Source organism: Podarcis erhardii (genome assembly GCF_964252035.2).
Source record: "Podarcis erhardii genome assembly, chromosome: 8".
In the NCBI taxonomy this organism is placed as follows: domain Eukaryota; kingdom Metazoa; phylum Chordata; class Lepidosauria; order Squamata; family Lacertidae; genus Podarcis; species Podarcis erhardii.
The window spans coordinates 7,578,081-7,598,611 of NC_138499.1; the positions used below are offsets into that span (position 1 = coordinate 7,578,081).

The 20,531-nt window shown below is 44.2% G+C and overlaps 1 long non-coding RNA gene across 1 annotated transcript; it reads right to left on the reverse strand.

The window, feature by feature from the left end:
• Positions 1-4,088: 4,088 nt before the first annotated feature.
• On the reverse strand, positions 4,089-7,944 carry LOC309348256. The gene is made up of 2 exons (XR_014159310.1): positions 7,808-7,944; positions 4,089-4,241 (listed from the first exon to the last, which is right to left on the reverse strand). It is a non-coding gene; the product is annotated as an uncharacterized lncRNA (long non-coding RNA).
• Positions 7,945-20,531: the final 12,587 nt, after the last annotated feature.

Genomic DNA, 20,531 nt, shown 5'->3' on the forward strand with positions numbered 1-20,531 from the left:
GCAACTTAAGTAATATAAGAAGGATTACAGTGTCTATAAATGAAAATACATCATCCCCTGGCATACTGCAAAAAGCAGAATTTGCAGCACTTTGGGACATGAAACGATACCTACTTGGGCTGGACCTAGGCACATCAAAGAAGCGTTTCAGTTTAAAGAACTGTAAATTTAAACAGGGAAAACAGGTAGAGAAAAACGGGACTCCACATCGCCATCTGGCAGCACAATGTTACATTGCACATACAAAGCAGAAAAATCGCTTTTTCTTTAGCAGTTTAGCTGAGTCCTTGGAGTGCTCTGTGAATTAAGCTTATTAAAGTTTTACTTAGAGCTGGAGCGGAACCCTTCCTCAAAAATATGCAGCTCTATATTGGTTTTCATATAACGTTCCAAAAACACTTAAGAAAATAAGAACTCCACATCTCAGAACCGATGTCTTACAAACAGTTTCAGGAACAACAGTTCCTCCTGTAAATGGTGAAGTTCTGGTGAAATTGGCTGGAGATGTTATGAGCTACATGATGCAAAGTTCAGAATAACTTGCTAGTGATTCATCTAGCCCAGAATTCTCTTACCTAAGTCAGCCAGATATCATTGGAAGATGCCTTCCCTTGTTTGTCCCATGATAAGGGGTATAACGTAATGTTGGAGTTCCTTTTGTTATGGTTAGTAGGCATTGAAAGATCTCTCACCCATCAATCATTAATAGTCCATTCCAAGCCACTGAATGAGCTGTGGTGCACCATTCTGACACACTGTGGGGTCCACTTGGCTTCATGTTGAAGGATGGAAGTCAGATGGGGATGTTGCCTCCTTCCACGGCTTGAGCAAATTTTGGACTAATCCCTGGCTTTTCTGAAAGCAAAAACCGCTTGTTGATTTTACAGGTGCATGCATCTTCCCAGATGCCAGTTTACAGGGCATCAGAAGGGGCATCTAAAATAAGGTCTATCGTTACTGCTATTCTACTGATGGAAGGTGTAAATTCATTTCATTTCTTGCATTGATAACCACCTATTCTCCAAGGAGCCCAAGGTGGTGTACATGATTATCTCTCTCCTCATTTTATCCACACGACAACCCTGTGAGGTAGATTAGGCTGAGAGACATTAACTTTAAAACACACAAGAATTTGTGTGTGTGTTCTTTCAAAGAAATAAATTGCATATATATTGGTTTTCATATAACGTTCCAAAAACACTTAAGAAAATAAGAACTCCACATCTCAGAACCGATGTCTTACAAACAGTTTCAGGAACAACAGTTCCTCCTGTAAATGGTGAAGTTCTGGTGAAATTGGCTGGAGATGTTATGAGCTACATGATGCAAAGTTCAGAATAACTTGCTAGTGATTCATCTAGCCCAGAATTCTCTTACCTAAGTCAGCCAGATATCATTGGAAGATGCCTTCCCTTGTTTGTCCCATGATAAGGGGTATAACGTAATGTTGGAGTTCCTTTTGTTATGGTTAGTAGGCATTGAAAGATCTCTCACCCATCAATCATTAATAGTCCATTCCAAGCCACTGAATGAGCTGTGGTGCACCATTCTGACACACTGTGGGGTCCACTTGGCTTCATGTTGAAGGATGGAAGTCAGATGGGGATGTTGCCTCCTTCCACGGCTTGAGCAAATTTTGGACTAATCCCTGGCTTTTCTGAAAGCAAAAACCGCTTGTTGATTTTACAGGTGCATGCATCTTCCCAGATGCCAGTTTACAGGGCATCAGAAGGGGCATCTAAAATAAGGTCTATCGTTACTGCTATTCTACTGATGGAAGGTGTAAATTCATTTCATTTCTTGCATTGATAACCAGCTATTCTCCAAGGAGCCCAAGGTGGTGTACATGATTATCTCTCTCCTCATTTTATCCACACGACAACCCTGTGAGGTAGATTAGGCTGAGAGACATTAACTTTAAAACACACAAGAATTTGTGTGTGTGTTCTTTCAAAGAAATAAATTGCATATATATTGGTTTTCATATAACGTTCCAAAAACACTTAAGAAAATAAGAACTCCACATCTCAGAACCGATGTCTTACAAACAGTTTCAGGAACAACAGTTCCTCCTGTAAATGGTGAAGTTCTGGTGAAATTGGCTGGAGATGTTATGAGCTACATGATGCAAAGTTCAGAATAACTTGCTAGTGATTCATCTAGCCCAGAATTCTCTTACCTAAGTCAGCCAGATATCATTGGAAGATGCCTTCCCTTGTTTGTCCCATGATAAGGGGTATAACGTAATGTTGGAGTTCCTTTTGTTATGGTTAGTAGGCATTGAAAGATCTCTCACCCATCAATCATTAATAGTCCATTCCAAGCCACTGAATGAGCTGTGGTGCACCATTCTGACACACTGTGGGGTCCACTTGGCTTCATGTTGAAGGATGGAAGTCAGATGGGGATGTTGCCTCCTTCCACGGCTTGAGCAAATTTTGGACTAATCCCTGGCTTTTCTGAAAGCAAAAACCGCTTGTTGATTTTACAGGTGCATGCATCTTCCCAGATGCCAGTTTACAGGGCATCAGAAGGGGCATCTAAAATAAGGTCTATCGTTACTGCTATTCTACTGATGGAAGGTGTAAATTCATTTCATTTCTTGCATTGATAACCAGCTATTCTCCAAGGAGCCCAAGGTGGTGTACATGATTATCTCTCTCCTCATTTTATCCACACGACAACCCTGTGAGGTAGATTAGGCTGAGAGACATTAACTTTAAAACACACAAGAATTTGTGTGTGTGTTCTTTCAAAGAAATAAATTGCATATATATTGGTTTTCATATAACGTTCCAAAAACACTTAAGAAAATAAGAACTCCACATCTCAGAACCGATGTCTTACAAACAGTTTCAGGAACAACAGTTCCTCCTGTAAATGGTGAAGTTCTGGTGAAATTGGCTGGAGATGTTATGAGCTACATGATGCAAAGTTCAGAATAACTTGCTAGTGATTCATCTAGCCCAGAATTCTCTTACCTAAGTCAGCCAGATATCATTGGAAGATGCCTTCCCTTGTTTGTCCCATGATAAGGGGTATAACGTAATGTTGGAGTTCCTTTTGTTATGGTTAGTAGGCATTGAAAGATCTCTCACCCATCAATCATTAATAGTCCATTCCAAGCCACTGAATGAGCTGTGGTGCACCATTCTGACACACTGTGGGGTCCACTTGGCTTCATGTTGAAGGATGGAAGTCAGATGGGGATGTTGCCTCCTTCCACGGCTTGAGCAAATTTTGGACTAATCCCTGGCTTTTCTGAAAGCAAAAACCGCTTGTTGATTTTACAGGTGCATGCATCTTCCCAGATGCCAGTTTACAGGGCATCAGAAGGGGCATCTAAAATAAGGTCTATCGTTACTGCTATTCTACTGATGGAAGGTGTAAATTCATTTCATTTCTTGCATTGATAACCACCTATTCTCCAAGGAGCCCAAGGTGGTGTACATGATTATCCCTCTCCTCATTTTATCCACACGACAACCCTGTGAGGTAGATTAGGCTGAGAGACATTAACTTTAAAACACACAAGAATTTGTGTGTGTGTTCTTTCAAAGAAATAAATTGCATATAATTTTGGGAATGCAATAGAAAGTTTTATCAGTGGACAGCTGTAAAAGTGACTCTGAATCAAAACAGAGCTGCCTCATTTCTACATCAAAAAATGGATGTGACCATCATAGAGGGGGGTGGAAAGACCCCCCCCACACTTTGACCCACATTTTTAATGAATTCTTCAACATAATTTATTGTTGAATGCTGGACTGAATATCCGTTCTCCAATTCATTAGTCACTGTGCACTTCAGTTAATAGGCAAAGCATTAGCTAACTCATGATAAATTCAATAGATATTTTCAACATAATTTTGCTGGTACTCCCTGCCAACGTGGTACCACTTTAGAGGCTGAAAGGATGTCTTTCTTTAAATGAGAAGGAAGGCATTTTAAGGAAATATCCATTATGAATTCGTTCCAGAGCTTCTGATGGTTTCAAATCAGTCTATTAAATGAGGAAGGCACCCAGGATCTTCTTTCAGAACAAATAAGTTAAAAATGTCCAAAGGGAGGAAGATAGAGATCAGAAATACAATCAAAATGGTGGCTTCTTTCATTTGCCCCTCAACAGTAGAAAGGCCATTCGGAAGCCATCTCACACAGGGAAGCTCAGTCAACCGATGCTCTTTAGTCCATGAGAAATAATTAGGGTGTCCTTTTTCTCCCTTGTGAACTTCACTTCCCTGATATTGAAATATGCTTTAATTAATAATAATAGCAATAAAAGGAAATATCACTGTGAATTCTACTTGGCCCATGATTATTTCTCAGATAAAGAGTCCTATTTTCTCCCCTCCCTCCACTGGAATTTCCAATATAAACTTTGGGAAAGTCAAGCTAGACTACGATTACAGTTACCAAGGTCCCATAGATCTCTAACTTCCGAATAGACATGAATAGCTCACACTGGTAATGTTGTGGATGTTTTCAGAACTCACAGGGTTAAAGAGTTCTGTGTGACGTCCCTCAATTCCTGACGTGTGATTTGGAAGGAGGGAGGAGTTTTTCCTCACTGTCTCTTTGTCTCTGAACGAGACGGCAGCCATGAATGCTAGCAGCCCAGGAGAATCTGAGAAGTGCCGTTTTGTATTTTACTGCTGTAATAAAGACTGTTATGTAAACACACAGACGCCTAGGTGTGTTTGGATCTTATACACCGAGAAGCAACAGCTTTCCGCTGTGTTTACTCTGCACGTGTGGCTGGCGGAGGAGGACCAGCAGAGGGGTCGCAGACGGAAGAGTGCCGGGCTGCCATTCAAGGACCTGCGCCTAATTGGGGTCGTAAAACAATTAGCGACGTCACGCCAATTATCCAACAGGTTATGGGCGCTGATTACTGCTATAAAGCTGTTGCGAAGTGTGCCGGTGTGCTTTGAAGTCAGCTGGGAAGACGCTGGAGCCAGCTGGGAAGACGCTGAGTCCTGCCTGATGCTGAGAGGCAGAGGAGCTCGCTGAGGGAATCGCTTTTCCAGAGACAGGTGCCGGAGAGCTGCTGCTACGTGAGTACAGCTGGGGCCCTGGGGAGAAAATGGCAGACAGCCACGAGTCGTACACCGTGCCATTTGAAAAACTGGACGGAAAAAACTGGCAAGAATGGAGCAGAAAGCTGAAGGCATGGCTGGTAGCCAAGGGGCTGTGGGAGGCTGTTCAGGGACCTCCACTACCCCAACCGGCGGCAGGTGCTTCAGCGGCAGAAATTACAGCTGCCCACGCTTCACAGAGAAAAAATCACAAAGCTCTAGGAGCTATTGTGCTTAGTTTGGATGGATCACAGCTGCCTTTGGTAGAGGGGCTGGAGACTGCTTTTGAGGCCTATCAAGCGTTGGACAGGGTAACCACAAAACCTTTTGAGCTTGTTCACATAGATCTGTTGGGCCCCATGGCAGAGCCAAGTCTGGGAAGGGCCAGGTTTTTGCTAACAATTTTTGATGACCATACACAACTCCTGGACACATGCTCTGAAATCCAAGGAAGATGCACCACAACTGATTAAAAGTTGGGTTGAGGAGGTGGAACTAAGGTTCTCCACCAAGGTACAGGGAGTTCGAAGTGACCATTGTGCAGAGTTTACTGGGTCTGCTCTGCAGAAGTTCTTTCACCAGAAAGGGATACATCACAAGGTCACTTCTCCTCAAGAGAGGGGGGTGGCAGAGCTCAGAAGTGAAGCTCTGGTTAAGGCTACACAGGTGTTGCTGTCAGACTCTGGGTTACCTCCAAGCTTTTGGATGGAGGCAATTAAGAATGTGAATTTCACCTGGAATCGGTCCTACAATTCAGTGGTAGGTGACACACCGTTTTTCATGCTTCACGGAAGGAAACCCCAGATTCATTTTCTCCGTCTGTTCGGGTCAGCGGCATCTGTGCCGGTGCCAAAGGCTTTGCAAAAGCCAGGTGGACCCAAGTTCCAGAAAATGATCTTTTGTGGGTATGAACCAGCCACTAAAGGCTGGAGGTTTGCATATCCAGAAGGTGATCAGAGTAAGCTTCTGGTCAGTAAACATGCTGAGTTCTATGAGCAGGATAGTTGGTCAAAGACTCCTGCAAGGCGTGACGTTCTCTCAGAATGTCTGTCTGATTCAGAGGGGGGAGATTCCGAGGAAGGAGAACCAGAGGCTGTACCTGCTGACGACCAGGTCACTGACCAAGGTCAAGAACAGGATGGGGCATCTCCACAAGTTGTCAAAAGAGAGCCCAAGAGTGAGCCTGTGTCTCCTGTTAGCGTAATGCAGAGAATTCGAAGACGCTTTAAGTCAGAGGGGGACTCCCGTGATGCACAGGACACACCTGCTGACCACAGTGAGTCAGAGAAAATACCTGAGTTTGTGCCCAGGCGGTCCAGTCGCACAACGAAGGGAATTCCACCTGAGAGGTATCAGGCCACAGGTGTGTGGGTTGGTTTCGCACAGTGCGAACCTGAGAGTTGTGAGGAGGTTCCACTGGTGCCTGACAAGAATGCCAGGAAGGGGCACAAAAGGTCTGTAAAGGTAAATACCCATGTCACCTCAGGAATCGAGGGAAGAGGGGGTGTGGATGTTTTCAGAACTCACAGGGTTAAAGAGTTCTGTGTGACGTCCCTCAATTCCTGACGTGTGATTTGGAAGGAGGGAGGAGTTTTTCCTCACTGTCTCTTTGTCTCTGAACGAGACAGCAGCCATGAATGCTAGCAGCCCAGGAGAATCTGAGAAGTGCCGTTTTGTATTTTACTGCTGTAATAAAGACTGTTATGTAAACACACAGACGCCTAGGTGTGTTTGGATCTTATACACCGAGAAGCAACAGCTTTCCGCTGTGTTTACTCTGCACGTGTGGCTGCCGGAGGAGGACCAGCAGAGGGGTAGCAGACGGAAGAGTGTCGGGCTGCCATTCAAGGAGCTGCGCCTAATTGGGGTCGTAAAACAATTAGCGACGTCACGCCAATTATCCAACAATGTAGGGTGTTGATTTAGTGCTGTGCGTCCCACAACCCAATCCAGCAGCCATTCTAAGACTTTGGATCGGCCCTCACCCAACTCAGGGCTGACCCAACCTGGATCTAGTCCTTGAATTTACTTGGGGTCCAGAGTTTAATCCTGCTGGGTATTGCTTCCCCAGTGCATTCCCCACAGCCAGTGGGAATGCTGGTGAGTGGAAGGTTCAGTCCTGCTCATTTGGCTGTACATGGATATTCCCTTGACCGGAACAGGCACAAATAGGCAAAGCACTGTGCAGGGCTGTTTAAAAGTCCTCTTGCAAACAGCCCCATCCAGCTCTTTGCAAAGGCTTTGTGCCTATCCTTCTCCCCTGCCACTATTGCTGTGTCTCTTGTCAGTCCCAGATCATTATGGGTGGGCCATCCTGATCTTCGGTGATCCGGGACTATCTCAACCCAATTCAGCTGAAGCCCAGATCTGCCCAAATGAGCCAGTTATGGGCTTTTGTTACTCCCTGGTGTTTATTATTATTCTTTCTCTCTTTCCACACCCCAATAGAACATGGGGAAAAAAATCCACCCTAAGAACTCAATTTTCAAACTAAATCTTGGAAACACCTACAAGCTTCTACAAGTAGAAAGAGGACTTTTCTAGTAACATTTGAGCTCTCTCCAGGCTTCTCTCAAAATTGAGAGAAGCCAAGATAATTCTCTCAAAATTGAGAGAAGCCAAGATAATTCCCCAAATGTCTGGAATAGCTTGGTTTATTTTCTGAGTCAATCCTGCTTTGGAAGTCGCCCACCCCTCTCACCTACTCCCCACTATGATCTTCCAAATACCCTCTAGGGTGTTGGGAATTCATTCCTCCGTGCTGCAGATATGGGATTGTTTCATCACATGTCTGTGTGTTTACATTCCACAGTGTTGGATGTCATGGGAACGGAAGTTCAGATATGCTGTTTCCGTGATACTACTTTTGCTTCCCCCACCCTCTCTCTGATGATGAAGCTGAGAGGAGCCATGCTTTTCTTTGTTCTGTAAATAATAAACTTAGAGCTTTGAATCCACACCTCAAAGCCTTGCTTTTGCTGTCTGCTGACTCTGCTGAGACAGGGTGTGCAGATGTCTTCGGATATCTATCGCAGCAGTGCCTCAGGAGGAGGATTAATCACCCGAGCGGCACTTCGGAGGGAGTAACACACCGGCTGTGGTGTTGATTCCCAAACCCCATGAATTTCAGAAGCAGCCACCCACTTCAACTCCCAAGGGACACCAGGGTAAAATGCCAGTGAACTTAATAGCAGGAAGGGATCCAGTCTCCCTCCTTTTGGTTTCTCTTTTCACAGCTGGACTGCTGACACTGCTTGCTTTGCCTTGCTTTGCTTTAGTATCAGCCTCGAGCTCACAATAACAACACATTAAAAATTTAACAAGGAACATTTCCACTAAGACAGTTGTATCAAAACCTGCAGTAGCACAGAAGATAAAAAAGAGAGAATTCACTAAACAATGACATATCTGAATCATACAAATAATTGATCGGGAATGGATGCTGAGCTCTAGCCCAGCTCCAGTTGACATAACCGCTCTGAAAAAGGGCCTTCTCGCTTGGTGCAGCAGCATAGTGGCAGGCAGCAAGTCTATACTTTCATTTTTTTTTATAAAATATTTATTAGGGTTTTTTATAAAAGAAATACAAAGATAATAAACAGCATTGCTTTGTTTTAACAAAATTTCATAACTTCTTTGGACTTCCTCACGTCTCCCGCTCCCACTTACATCGTTAATAAATTTTTTCAAGCAAATTATCATCTTATTTGCAAATTTATAACCACTCAATTCAATATAATGTAACAATTCTCCAACAAATTTTTGTTTCTCTTAATCTCATTTATCGTCAATTTCCGATCCAATTTAGTGATGGCCAATTATTTATAACCAAGCATCCTTATTAACATTCCTCTAAATCACAATATTTTTGTAGATAAATCTTAAATTTCTTCCAATCTTCTTCAATCCTTTCTTCTCCCAGGTTATACTTTCAGCCCCAAGGGAGATGGGGCAGGTCCCATCCAGCCCTAAATGGAGCACATGCTGCTTTCAAACAGCAGTGCAGTCCCAGGCACCTGGATCCTTCACACGGAAGGCTGGCCTGGTCTCACTCAGCCCCCCTGGACGAGTCAATTGCAAACAGAAATTCAAATCCCTTTACGGACAACCTCATTGCAAGCACACTCTCTTGCAGATGGCTGCACTATTTCCATCAGTGTCTTCTTTCACAGTTTCAGCCACAAGGGAAGCAGCGCTTGTCTCACTCTTCCCCGGATGGAACACAGCCTCCCAAATGCTGCCACTTTCACGGTGGCACCCATTAGGTGTAATTAAAATAGAAGACAGGAACGAGTTTTCTGGATCAGGTAGAGTAGCAAAGCCCTGCCGAAAGCTAATGGAACACTATATGGCTTGCTAGGAAGCTCATGGCTTGCTAGGAAATTTCATGATGATATAGACTTTGTACCCCACCCTAGGAACATAGAAAATGAAACTCTCTACCATGCCTTGACTGGGATTCACTGCTGGATGGGGGAAAACACACCTTTGAATGCTGGTAAGAGATTATGGCAGTGATCCTTCAGTTCTGAAGAGCAGCATTGTTTAGTTGGGACCTTCTTTGCATTTATTATTATTACAGTGGTACCTCAGGTTACATACGCTTCAGGTTACATACGCTTCAGGTTACAGACTCTGCTAACCTAGAAATAGTACCTTGGGTTAAGAACTTTGCTTCAGGATGAGAACAGAAATCGTGCTCTGGCGGTGTGGCAGCAGCGGGAGGCCCCATTAGCTAAAGTGGTGCTTTAGGTTAAGAACAGTTTCAGGTTAAGAACAGACCTCTGGAACGAATTAAGTACGTAACCAGAGGTACCACTGTACTATTGTTTATTTATCTCTTATCCATGATGCTGCCCTTCTCTCTTCCTTCACATGCCTCCTGGTCAAAAGGCACCTTGTCTGTGAAGCGCTCAGAAGCTGATGGACCACAGCTCCCATCATCCCTGGCCATTGGCAGGGGGTCCAGTAGTGGTGTGCAGTCCGTAGACATGGGTGAGTAGGCTACTCCGCTAAATGTTTCCCTGCTGCCTCCTTCCCAAAGCCTAGGAAATTTCTGTCAAGCTTAGGGATGCTCATACAGGTGATGTCTCACATATGACACCATCCCCCTCCCATTGCCCTTGGCACCTCTGACCCTAACTGTTCCCCTACGAAAAATTTCATGGCACACCACTAGTTTCCCTGAATACCGTACTTTTCGCCCCATAGGACGCACATTTTCCCCCTCCAAAAATGAAGGGGAAATGTGTGTGCGTCCTATGGGGCGAATGCAGGCTTTTGCTGAAGCCTGGAGAGCGAGAGGCATCGGTGCGCACCAACCCCTCTCGCTCTCCAGGCTTCAGGAAGCTATCCGCAAGCCTTGCAAGCCCGGCGGGAGTTCCCGCGGGCTCACAAGGCTTGCGGGCAGCAGACTGCAGCCCTGGCGAGTGTCTGCAAGCCTTGCGCGCCCGGCGGGAGGTCCCGCTGAGCGCGCGAGGCTTGGGGCGGCAGCCTGAAGCCTGAAGCATGCGTAGCCCTCCGGAGGGTGCCCCATGCTTCGGGCAGGTGTGCGCAAGGCTTGGGGCGGCAGCTGCGGCTGGGGGGAAAAATAATTTTTTTTTATTCATTCCCCCCCCCCAAAAAAACCGAAGTGCGTCCTATGGGCCGGTGCACCCTATAGGACGAAAAATACGGTACCTGGAAAGCGTTACAAACCCTTCAGAGGGATGAAAAATGACAATAGAGTGCACTTTGACCAAAGAGAATCTCATTCAACAACTCCCTTGACTCTTGCTATTTCATTCAGCATTGCCCAGACACCTGCATGAGTATTTTGACAACCATAAAGACTAAAATGTAGAGGGTTTTCATTTTGTTTTTGTTTTTTAAATGGAAGCCATGATTTTTAAGTTGAATTCTGAAGCTACTTCTATTCCAAAGCTACATTATTCAGTTTTACTACATTTCCTGCAGAATTGAGGGGGGGGGCATACTGTTGCAGAACACGCACCATAGGAAAGCTGCTTTTCGATTCAGTTGCCTGAAGCTCCTCTTTATTCTGAAGTACACCTGAGAGATGTTTCTCAACTCCTGAAAACTAGCGAGTCCCCTGGACATGTTGCAATGTGCACAATATTTTTACAGTAATTGTCACACAAAGCACAGAGACTTACTTGCTCGAATATACAGTGGTACCTCAGGTTAAGTACTGAATTCATTCCGGAGGTCCGTTCTTAACCTGAAACTGCTCTTAATCTGAAGCACCACTTTAGCTAATGGGGCCTCCTGCTGCTGTGGCACCGCGGGAGCCCAATTTCTGTTCTTAACCTGAAGCACTATTTCTGGGTTAGCAGAGTGTGTAACCTGAAGCGTATGTAACCTGAAGCGTATGTAACCCGAGGTACCACTGTAGTGGAATATTATAGAAAGGTTCAAGGCAGTATTTCAACATATTCCAAAATAGTTGTGAACTCTTTAGATTCATTTTACATCATCAGCAGTTATTTCGCTTTACGGGTTGTCTGCAGTTCCATGCATTGGAACATTTTTGCACAACTTTGTGGCTAAGCAGTACATGAATAATCAAATGTCACTTTCATTCCATGTCACCTACCACTCTTATTCTTGACCAGAGCGAATGTCATTATCCTTAATCCTTGGTACTGAGTTTGAATCCTAGTACAATAGGCAGGTAGGATCCTAGAAGGCAGCAACTTGAGTGGCCCAGTCAGACTCCAGGAGGGGAGTTGAATCAGCCAATCTTGTGGGACCCATTGTGTAAATAATGTATATATAGCCAGAGGTTTTCGAATCCCCACAACGGGGTGAGCTCCCGTTGCTTGGTCCCAGCTCCTGCCAACCTAGCAGTTCGAAAGCACATCAAAGTGCAAGTAGATCAATAGGTACCACTCCAGCAGGAAGGTAAACGGCATTTCCGTGCACTGCTCTGGTTTCGCCAGAAGCGGCTTAGTCATGCTGCCCACATGACCCGGAAAAACTGTCGGCTCCCTCAGCCAGTAAAGCGAGATGAGTGCCACAACCCCAGAGTAGTTTGCAACTGGACTTAACTGTCATCCAGAGGTTTTTTTTTTTGGGGGGGGGAACTCACTCACTCATTGATGACCATAAGCTGAAATAAAGAGCATGAAATCAACACTCAGCTCCGAGTATATTTCAATCCTGAAACCAAACTTAATGATTTCTCTAACAATGCTAATCTTTGACTGTTGAAGAGTTGAGTGATACTAAAGTGATTATTATTATATCTATACTGAACCTATTGGGAACCAACAGAGCGCTGGATCTGGAATACTTAGACCATGTCACTGCTCAGTTACAGGATCTACCAGAAATGTTAGGCCTTTTGTTGTTTAGTCGTTTAGTCATGTCCGACTCTTCGTGACCCCATGGACCAGAGCACGCAGGGCACTCCTGTCTTCCACTGCCTCCCGCGGTTTGGTCAGACTCATGTTGGTAGCTTCGAGAACATGTTAGGCCTTACTCTGATGCTAATTTTGTTTGGCTGTTTATTTGGTGTTTACTTTGCTCCCCCCGCCTTCCAAGCAAAACAACAACCAACAACAACATGAAGACACCCATGGCTGTATCCACAGCAATATTTATCAGATCAGTTTGAAATTTAGCTCTTCTGAAGACCTCATTAGGTAGGTCAAGTGTGCCAAGATTTACATTATTAACCCAATAAACATGTTAGCTTAGTATTCGTATTTGCACACATTACTTGGCTGGAGAACTAGACTGAAAAATTCAGAAGTGGTGTCCTTCAAAGAACGACAGAATTGTAGAGTCATGAGGGACCACAAGAGTCATCCAGTTCAACCCCCTGCCATGCAGGAATCCTTTGCCCAATGTGGGGCTCAAACCCACAACCCTGAGAGTAAGAGCCTCATGCTCTACCAACCCAGTTTGTGGGTTGGTCATACTCAAGGGATACTCACCAAAATGAATGGACATGATTACAGTCATTCCTTGTGTTGCATTCTGCTCTTCTTATGGACTTTCAGCTTACAAACCAGGAAAACCCAGAAGTGTTTACTTCCGGGTTCGCGAGCTGCGCATGTGCAGAAGCTACCTGCGTGCTTTGCGCATGTGCAGAAGCAATCTGTGCAATTTGCTCACATGCAGAAGTGCTTGATCGTGCTGCGCACATGTGTGGAGGAGGCACTCTAGTTGTGGACTTTTTGGGGTGCGAATGACACCCCGTATTACCGGATTACCGTATTTTTCGCCCTATAGGACGCACTTTTTCCCCTCCAAAAATGAAGGGGAAATGTGTGTGCGTCCTATGGGGTGAATGCAGGCTTCAGGAAGCTCTGCACAGAGCTGCCTGCAGTCCTGGGCTTTGCGCAGCTCTGCGCAGCCATAGGGAACCCGGCGTGAAGTCGCGCCAGTCTCCGGAAGGTTGCGCAGAGCTGCCTGCATTCCAAAGCCCAGGGCTCCCTAGCCTTGCGGATAGCAGGCTGTTCTCGGGGCTGGGGTCGGGGGAAGCTCGGGCTTCCCCCACGCCAGCCCCGCGCCTTGGGGGGAAATAATTTTTTTTCTTTATTCCCCCCCCCAAAAAAAAACCTAGGTGCATCCTATGGGGCGGTGCGCCCTATGGGGCGAAAAATATGGTAAGTCCGCAACTAGAGGTACCACTGTAATTTAGACTCATTAATTTTAAGAAGTCTGCTCTGAGTAGGACTTAGTTGGCGCTGTTGGCCCCTCTGGAACAACACTACCTCATAAGTTCCAGGCTGAAACCCCAAGACAGTGAGCCATTTATTTCCAGCTACTTGTTTGCTAAACTGTGTTAGAGATTTATATACTTTCTTTCTCACAATGATCTCCAGGTAGTTTGCAGCGAGCAGGAAGAGAAGGGGTGGATAGATTAGCAGCTAAAAAAACAAGAAACAACCCAACAAAACAAGCAGTAAATTAAGACCCAGATGCTATTTGGAGAGTTTAAATATTTAGAATGTTTAAATATTTTAAAAGTTTGCAATCTTCTCCAGGTGCCTGAAAGGCAATATTGGCACCAGACATACCTCCTTGCAGAGGTGCTTCTGTTGGACATGGGATTTGGAGAAGGCCATTGCTGATGACCTGAGGATCTAGGCAGGTCACTATGAGAGGTGGCATGCCTGCAAATCGTTGGATCCTAACAAGCTGTTCTGAGATTTGCTCTGTTTATGTGAATGAATGGTAAGCGAGAGTCACAGCTCAGCTCCCTTGCAATATCGACACCTCATGAGTGTAATCTCTGTACTGTTGAGACCTCTTTAAGCATGAGCAAATAAAGAAAATGTTAGTGCATTAGTCAGGTAGGAGATTGTTTATTTGTTTTTGCTGCTGCAGGGTTGCTCAATACAGGAAATAGCAGGCTACATCGAGCGCTGCAACTCGTATACAACTCTGGCAGATGTTAATTGCAATCTGCACAGCAATATATGGCATGCAAATGTTGGTTAAACAGACCATTCATGTTAATGAGTCCTTTACTAATGAGATAATGGGGCTGATTTGATATTATCCATATGCCTGCTTCACCAGTATTGCTATGAAAATCAGACAGCAGTTTCCAGGTCATTGTGTGAGTGTGTGCGCACATGCGCATTTGAACGTACAAATAATAATGTACTTTTGTACATGAATGTTGTAGTGAAGCTGACATGAAAACAATATTAGTGGGACTCTGGGCAGCTCCCCATATTACAACTGTTGTAGGAAACATCAGCGTAAGATCAGTTATCAGCCAATTACCCCCATTTGCTTATTTAATCATAATCTAGTCCTTGCCCACTCATTCACCCTTCATCCACTTCAAAGTACTAATACTTCATTTTCCTATATATTTTTTTAAAAAATGAAACAGTAAACATTAGCCTGAAGAATCATTAAGTTGCATCCAAGTAAGTTATATTCTGAATAGACTCATTGAAATTAATGGAGTGGCAGCTTGCTGTGACCTGTTTGCAAAGAATTTGGAGGATGACTACATAAGAAGAGTCAGCTGAATCTTTTTTTTTAAAAAAAAATAATATTTATTACTTTTCCAACAATTTAAACACTACAAAAAAGAAGAACAATACAATACAATACAAAAACACTACATAACACTAACACATTAAACTAACAAAACAAAACAAAAACAGTTTAAAACACATCAAATAATTTCAGTATCTTATCTTTCATTCACTTATTTCCGTGACCTCCTCACACCTCCCTTTTTGTATTCCACTTCTGTTAATTGTTTCAGCAATTCCTTTCCATCTTCCTCTGTTTTCTATCCTATAATTATTTTAACACATTCTAACCTTATTTTTCCTTTAATACTCTATTAATCTGTTTATACTTAATTCCTTATAACATTTCTACTAAAGCCATATAACTTCATTCCAACATTTTTCTAACATTCACTAATTTTACAGTATTTCTGTAAATAATCTTTAAACTTTTTCCAGTCTTCTTCCACCGACTCTTCTCCCTGGTCTCGGATTCTGCCAGTCATTTCTGCCAGTTCCATATAGTCCATCACCTTCATCTGCCATTCTTCCCGGGTGGGTAAATCTTGTGTCTTCCAATACTTCGCAATCAGTACTCTTGCTGCTGTTGCTGCATACATGAAAAATGTTCTATCCTTCTTTGGCACCAATTGGCCGACCATGCCCAGGAGAAAGGCCTCTGGTTTCTTCAGGAAGGTATATTTGAATACCTTTTTCATTTCGTTATAAATAATCTCCCAGAATGTCTTAATCCTTGGGCATGTCCACCAAAGGTGAAAGAATGTACCTTCAATCTCATTACATTTCCAACATTTATTATCGGGCAAATGGTAAATTTTTGCAAGCTTGACTGGTGTCATGTACCACCTATAAATCATTTTCATTAAGTTTTCTCTTAGGGCATTACATGCCGTAAATTTCATACCTGTGGTCCATAACTGTTCCCAGTCAGCCATCATTATGTTATGTCCAACATCTTGTGCCCATTTAATCATATCAGATTTCACCATTTCATCCTGAGTGTTCCATTTCAACAGCAAGTTATATATTCTTGACAAATTCTTGATTTTTGAATCTAACAATTCTGTTTCCAATTTTTCCACCTGGAAATCAACTTTTTTGTCCAAATTGTATGCCTCCAAGAAGAGTCTGCTGAATCAGGCCAAAGGCCCATCTAGTCTAGCATCAGATTTTCACAGTGGTCAACCAGATGCCTGGGAGAAACCGACAAACAGGATCTGAGCAAAAGAGCACTCTCCCCTCCTATTGTTTCCACTGACTGGTACAATATTTAGAAGTATACTACCTCCAGTCATGGAGACAGAACAGAACCATCATGGCTAGTGGACTTTGATAACCTTCTTCTCCATGAAATTTGACTAATCCTCTTTTGAACCCATGCAAGTTGCCATCACTTCTCTCATGGGAGCAAATTTTGTAGTTCTGGCTATGCACTATGTGAAGAAATACTTGCTCCCCCCCCCACACCTTTTCCATCATTCAGCTTCATTGTCTGGCCCTGAGTTCTCATATTATGGGAGAGGGGAAAAAACCTTTCCCTTCACTCTTTCTACACCCTTCAAAGCTGTCTCACCAGAGTGGTGCATGCTCTAGTTAACTCCCACTTGGACTACTGCAATGCGCTTTATGTGGGGCTACCTTTGAAGGTGACCTAGAAACTACAACTAATCCAGAATGCAGCAGCTAGACTGGTGACTGGGAGCGGACGCCGAGACCACATAACACCGGTTTTGAAAGACCTACATTGGCTCCCAGTACGTTTCCAAGCACAATTCCAAGTTTTGGTGTTGACCTTTAAAGCCCTAAATGGCCTCGGCCATCATTCTGCCCGGACGCTGAGGTCCAGTGCCGAGGGCCTTCTGGCAGTTCCCTCATTGCGAGAAGCAAAGCTATAGAGAACCAGGCAGAGGGCCTTCTCAGTGGTGGCACCCGCCCTGTGGAACACCCTCCCATCAAATGTCAAAGACATAAACAACTACCTGACATTCAGAAGACATCTGAAGGCAGCCCTGTTCAGGGAAGTTTTTAATGTGTGACATTTTAGTGAATTTTTTTGTCTTTGTTGGAATCCACCCAGAGTGGCTGGGGAAACCCAGCCAAATGGGCAGGGTACAAATAATAAATTGTTGTTGTTGTTGTTGTTGTTGTTGTAGTTGTAGTTGTAGTTGTAGTTGTTGTTGTTGTTGTTGTTGTTGTTGTTGTTGTTGTTGTTGTTGTTGTTATTATTATTATTATTATTATTATTATTATTACTATTCCACCCTCTTTGGGTCTCCTTTCCTGCACATTTTCCAGCTCTATAATATCATCTTTTTTTCAGATGAGGTGACCAGAACTCTACACAATATTGCAAGTGTGGTCATACCACATTCATTTTCTTAAACTTGATCTGTTTATATGCTTGTTTGTGTGTTATGTAAATACCCCATTTTCATACCCTACAATGAAAATAGGGACACCCTATCAAACAACAGCAACAACATTTTTACTATTTATACCCCACCCATATGACTGGGTTGCCCCAGCCACTCTGGGCAGCTTCCAACATATATAAAAACATAATAAAATATTAAACATTAAAAACCTCCCTATACAGGGCTGCTTTTAGATAGCTCAGGGGTCAGATAACGCTATGTTCTTCAACATTTCTCTGATGAAAATAGGGACATCCTACCGCACTCTCCAACATTTCTCCAATGAAAATTGTGGCGCCGTAAGGAAAAGTGAGACATTCTGCGATCAGATCAGAAACTGGGACACCTTCTGTAAATCCCGGGCTGGCTCTGGAAGGTAGGACCCTGGAGAGTCTGTGCTTTATCTCTTTATTCAAACAGGGACTTGGATATGAGACTTCTCCCTTAATCAGTAGGTAGCACATGGCTTATGAAATACAGTTCATTTATATTTAGTAACAGCAAGCTGAGATGACCTAAAATTAGATTGTCTAAAGTTAGATGTCATAGTCCTACATTTATATAAACAACTGTTTCAAAGGGCCAGTCACTTAGCAATGAAAGTGAAGTCAGTTTTAGAAGCTTAAATGTGGGATTTAGAAGCCTAATTTGAGACATCTGTTCTTGGAAACCTTGACCCTGGTGTGTGTAAGTGCTGAAGCTCAAAGGTTTTGGCCTTCGTGGCTTGGTCAAGGACACACAGGGATTAAGAATGAATGAAAACCAGTTAGGCAACATTCTGAGTGGATGGACCAAAGCTCGTTTAAGACTTCCGGCACCGGGCGCAACATCTGGGGGGGGGGCGTGCTCGCCGCCTCCGGAGTCGCCGAAGAGCCTCGGGCGCAGGCTGTAGCAGAGCCCCATGTCTGGCGGAACCGATGAGCTGTGCGCACGTCCAGGCTGAAGGCGTCCGGCAGGCAGCGGCTCTCAGCGCTCACCATGGTCCCCGTGCGTCAGGGCCGCGGAGGGCGCACCAGGCAGCCCCTCCTCACAGCCCCGCCGCCGCTGCTGCTGCTGCAGCTGCTGGGCCATGTTGCATTTTCCTCGCCTCTCTGTCCTCCTCCTCCTCCAGGCAAGCGGCGTCGTTTGGGCGGCAGCGCCAGCGGCAACTCGCCTCAGATCACCTGGCACAGACCTGCCACCGCCACTGTGGCTACCTTACCGTAAATACCCCAGCCCAGGCAGCAGCAAGAAGAAGCTGGCAGCAGCGGCAGGTTAGGGGTTAGGGGCGCAAATTACTTGCCTTGCCCTGGGTGCTGACAACCCACGCTACGCCGCTGCCTCCTAACCCTATCTGGAGGCACCAGGGATTGAACATGGTTCCTTCCACATGGAAAAGCACATGCTCTGCAACTTTGAGAATTGTGTCTGGCATATTCTGTGTGCTTCTGAGAGAGCCACAATGTGTACGTCTTGCCTGTGCTGTCTCAGAGAAGCTGGCAATACTTTCCCCCTCGCCATGACATTGCAAAGCCCCCACTGGGCCAGGCTAAACACATCCGATGAAACCTCAGTCCTAGCAACATCTAGGCAAATTCTGCCACTAACTAATGAGTGCCTTGATTCAGCTGAAATGAAGGCGTTCTTATTATTAAGCAATATAAGTCTTCCTGCAGCACAAAGATGGGCTTTGTGCCTCTGCTAAGTATATCTACAGGGCATCACATTATTTCCCATGTTAAAAAATAAGCCCTTTCAATGAGATGTATTAATCCCTGCTATTAGCACTCTGTTTAATTCCCCCCACTTCTTTCCTTTTTATTGCTAGTCTGCTAATCCCAGGAATTGGCTGTTCTGTGGTTCCACAACATGCATTGAACTCAATAACATGTAAATAGAGGTGGATTTTTAAATAATGAGGATATGGAGAGCCCAGGAAGTGGATTTGGCTTAGAGCAGGGGTCAGCCATGGGCCAGTTCACTGTCCCTCAGACCATGGGGAGGGGCAGACTATATTATTTTTTTGGGGGGGGGATGAACAAATTCCTATGCCCCACATATATCCCAGAGGTGCATTTTAAATAAAAGCACACATTCTACTCATGTAAAAACACGCTGATTCCCGGACCGTCTGCGGGCCGGATTTAGAAGGGGCATTAGGGTCTTAGGTTGCCTACCCCTGGCATAGAGGGATAATGTGTGGGTGACCCCACCTGGTTGTGTGGTTAGTTTTCTGTCTTGGCTGTCAAACTGATTGGCACAAGACAACAAAATCTGTTATCAGAAGGGCTGGTGACAAAGCTGTCATTTTGGAGGATGCGGTTTGTTTTGTTTCATACGACATGTTCATCAGAAGGTTTAAACTAGATAAGGAGACTTTAGAACTGGGGCTCCCAAATTGAAACTGCTTCTTTCACATTGTGGGGGTGGTCACATTCCAGTATAGAGAGACCAATGAGTAGACATGCAACTTCATTTAATGCTGATTTCATCATGCCATTTTCAGATGTCTGTAAGTGTTTTTTAAATTAAGTTTTCTCTCTCTTCCATAATAACATAAAAAGAGCCCGTTGGATGAGACCAATGGCTCATCTAATCTAGCATCCTGTTCTCACTGGGGCCAACCAGATTCCTGTGGGAAACCGGGAAGCAGGATTCAAGCATAAGAGCACAAGACCTACACAACTTTTAGAACCCAGCTGTATAGGCAAGTTTTAATTGTTTAATGTTTCATTATGTCCTGGAAGCCACCCAGAATGGCTGGGGTGACCCAGACAGATAGGCAGAATATAAATAAAATAAAAATAATTAAAAATAATAATACAGCATTAACTTTCTGGTGAAGAAATAAGAAACTGGATACTAATGATATATTTTTCTGTAATATCTGTATTTATTGTAATGGGTTGAGCAGGAAAGGAATAAGCGTGAGCCCTTTTATTTAAAGGAATAAAAATATGTTCCTTTTGCCATGTCATTTTGACTTTCAGAACCCATGCTGGGCCAATTTCCCTAAGTGCCTCTATAAAAGCTGACCCCAATCCCCCTCCGTT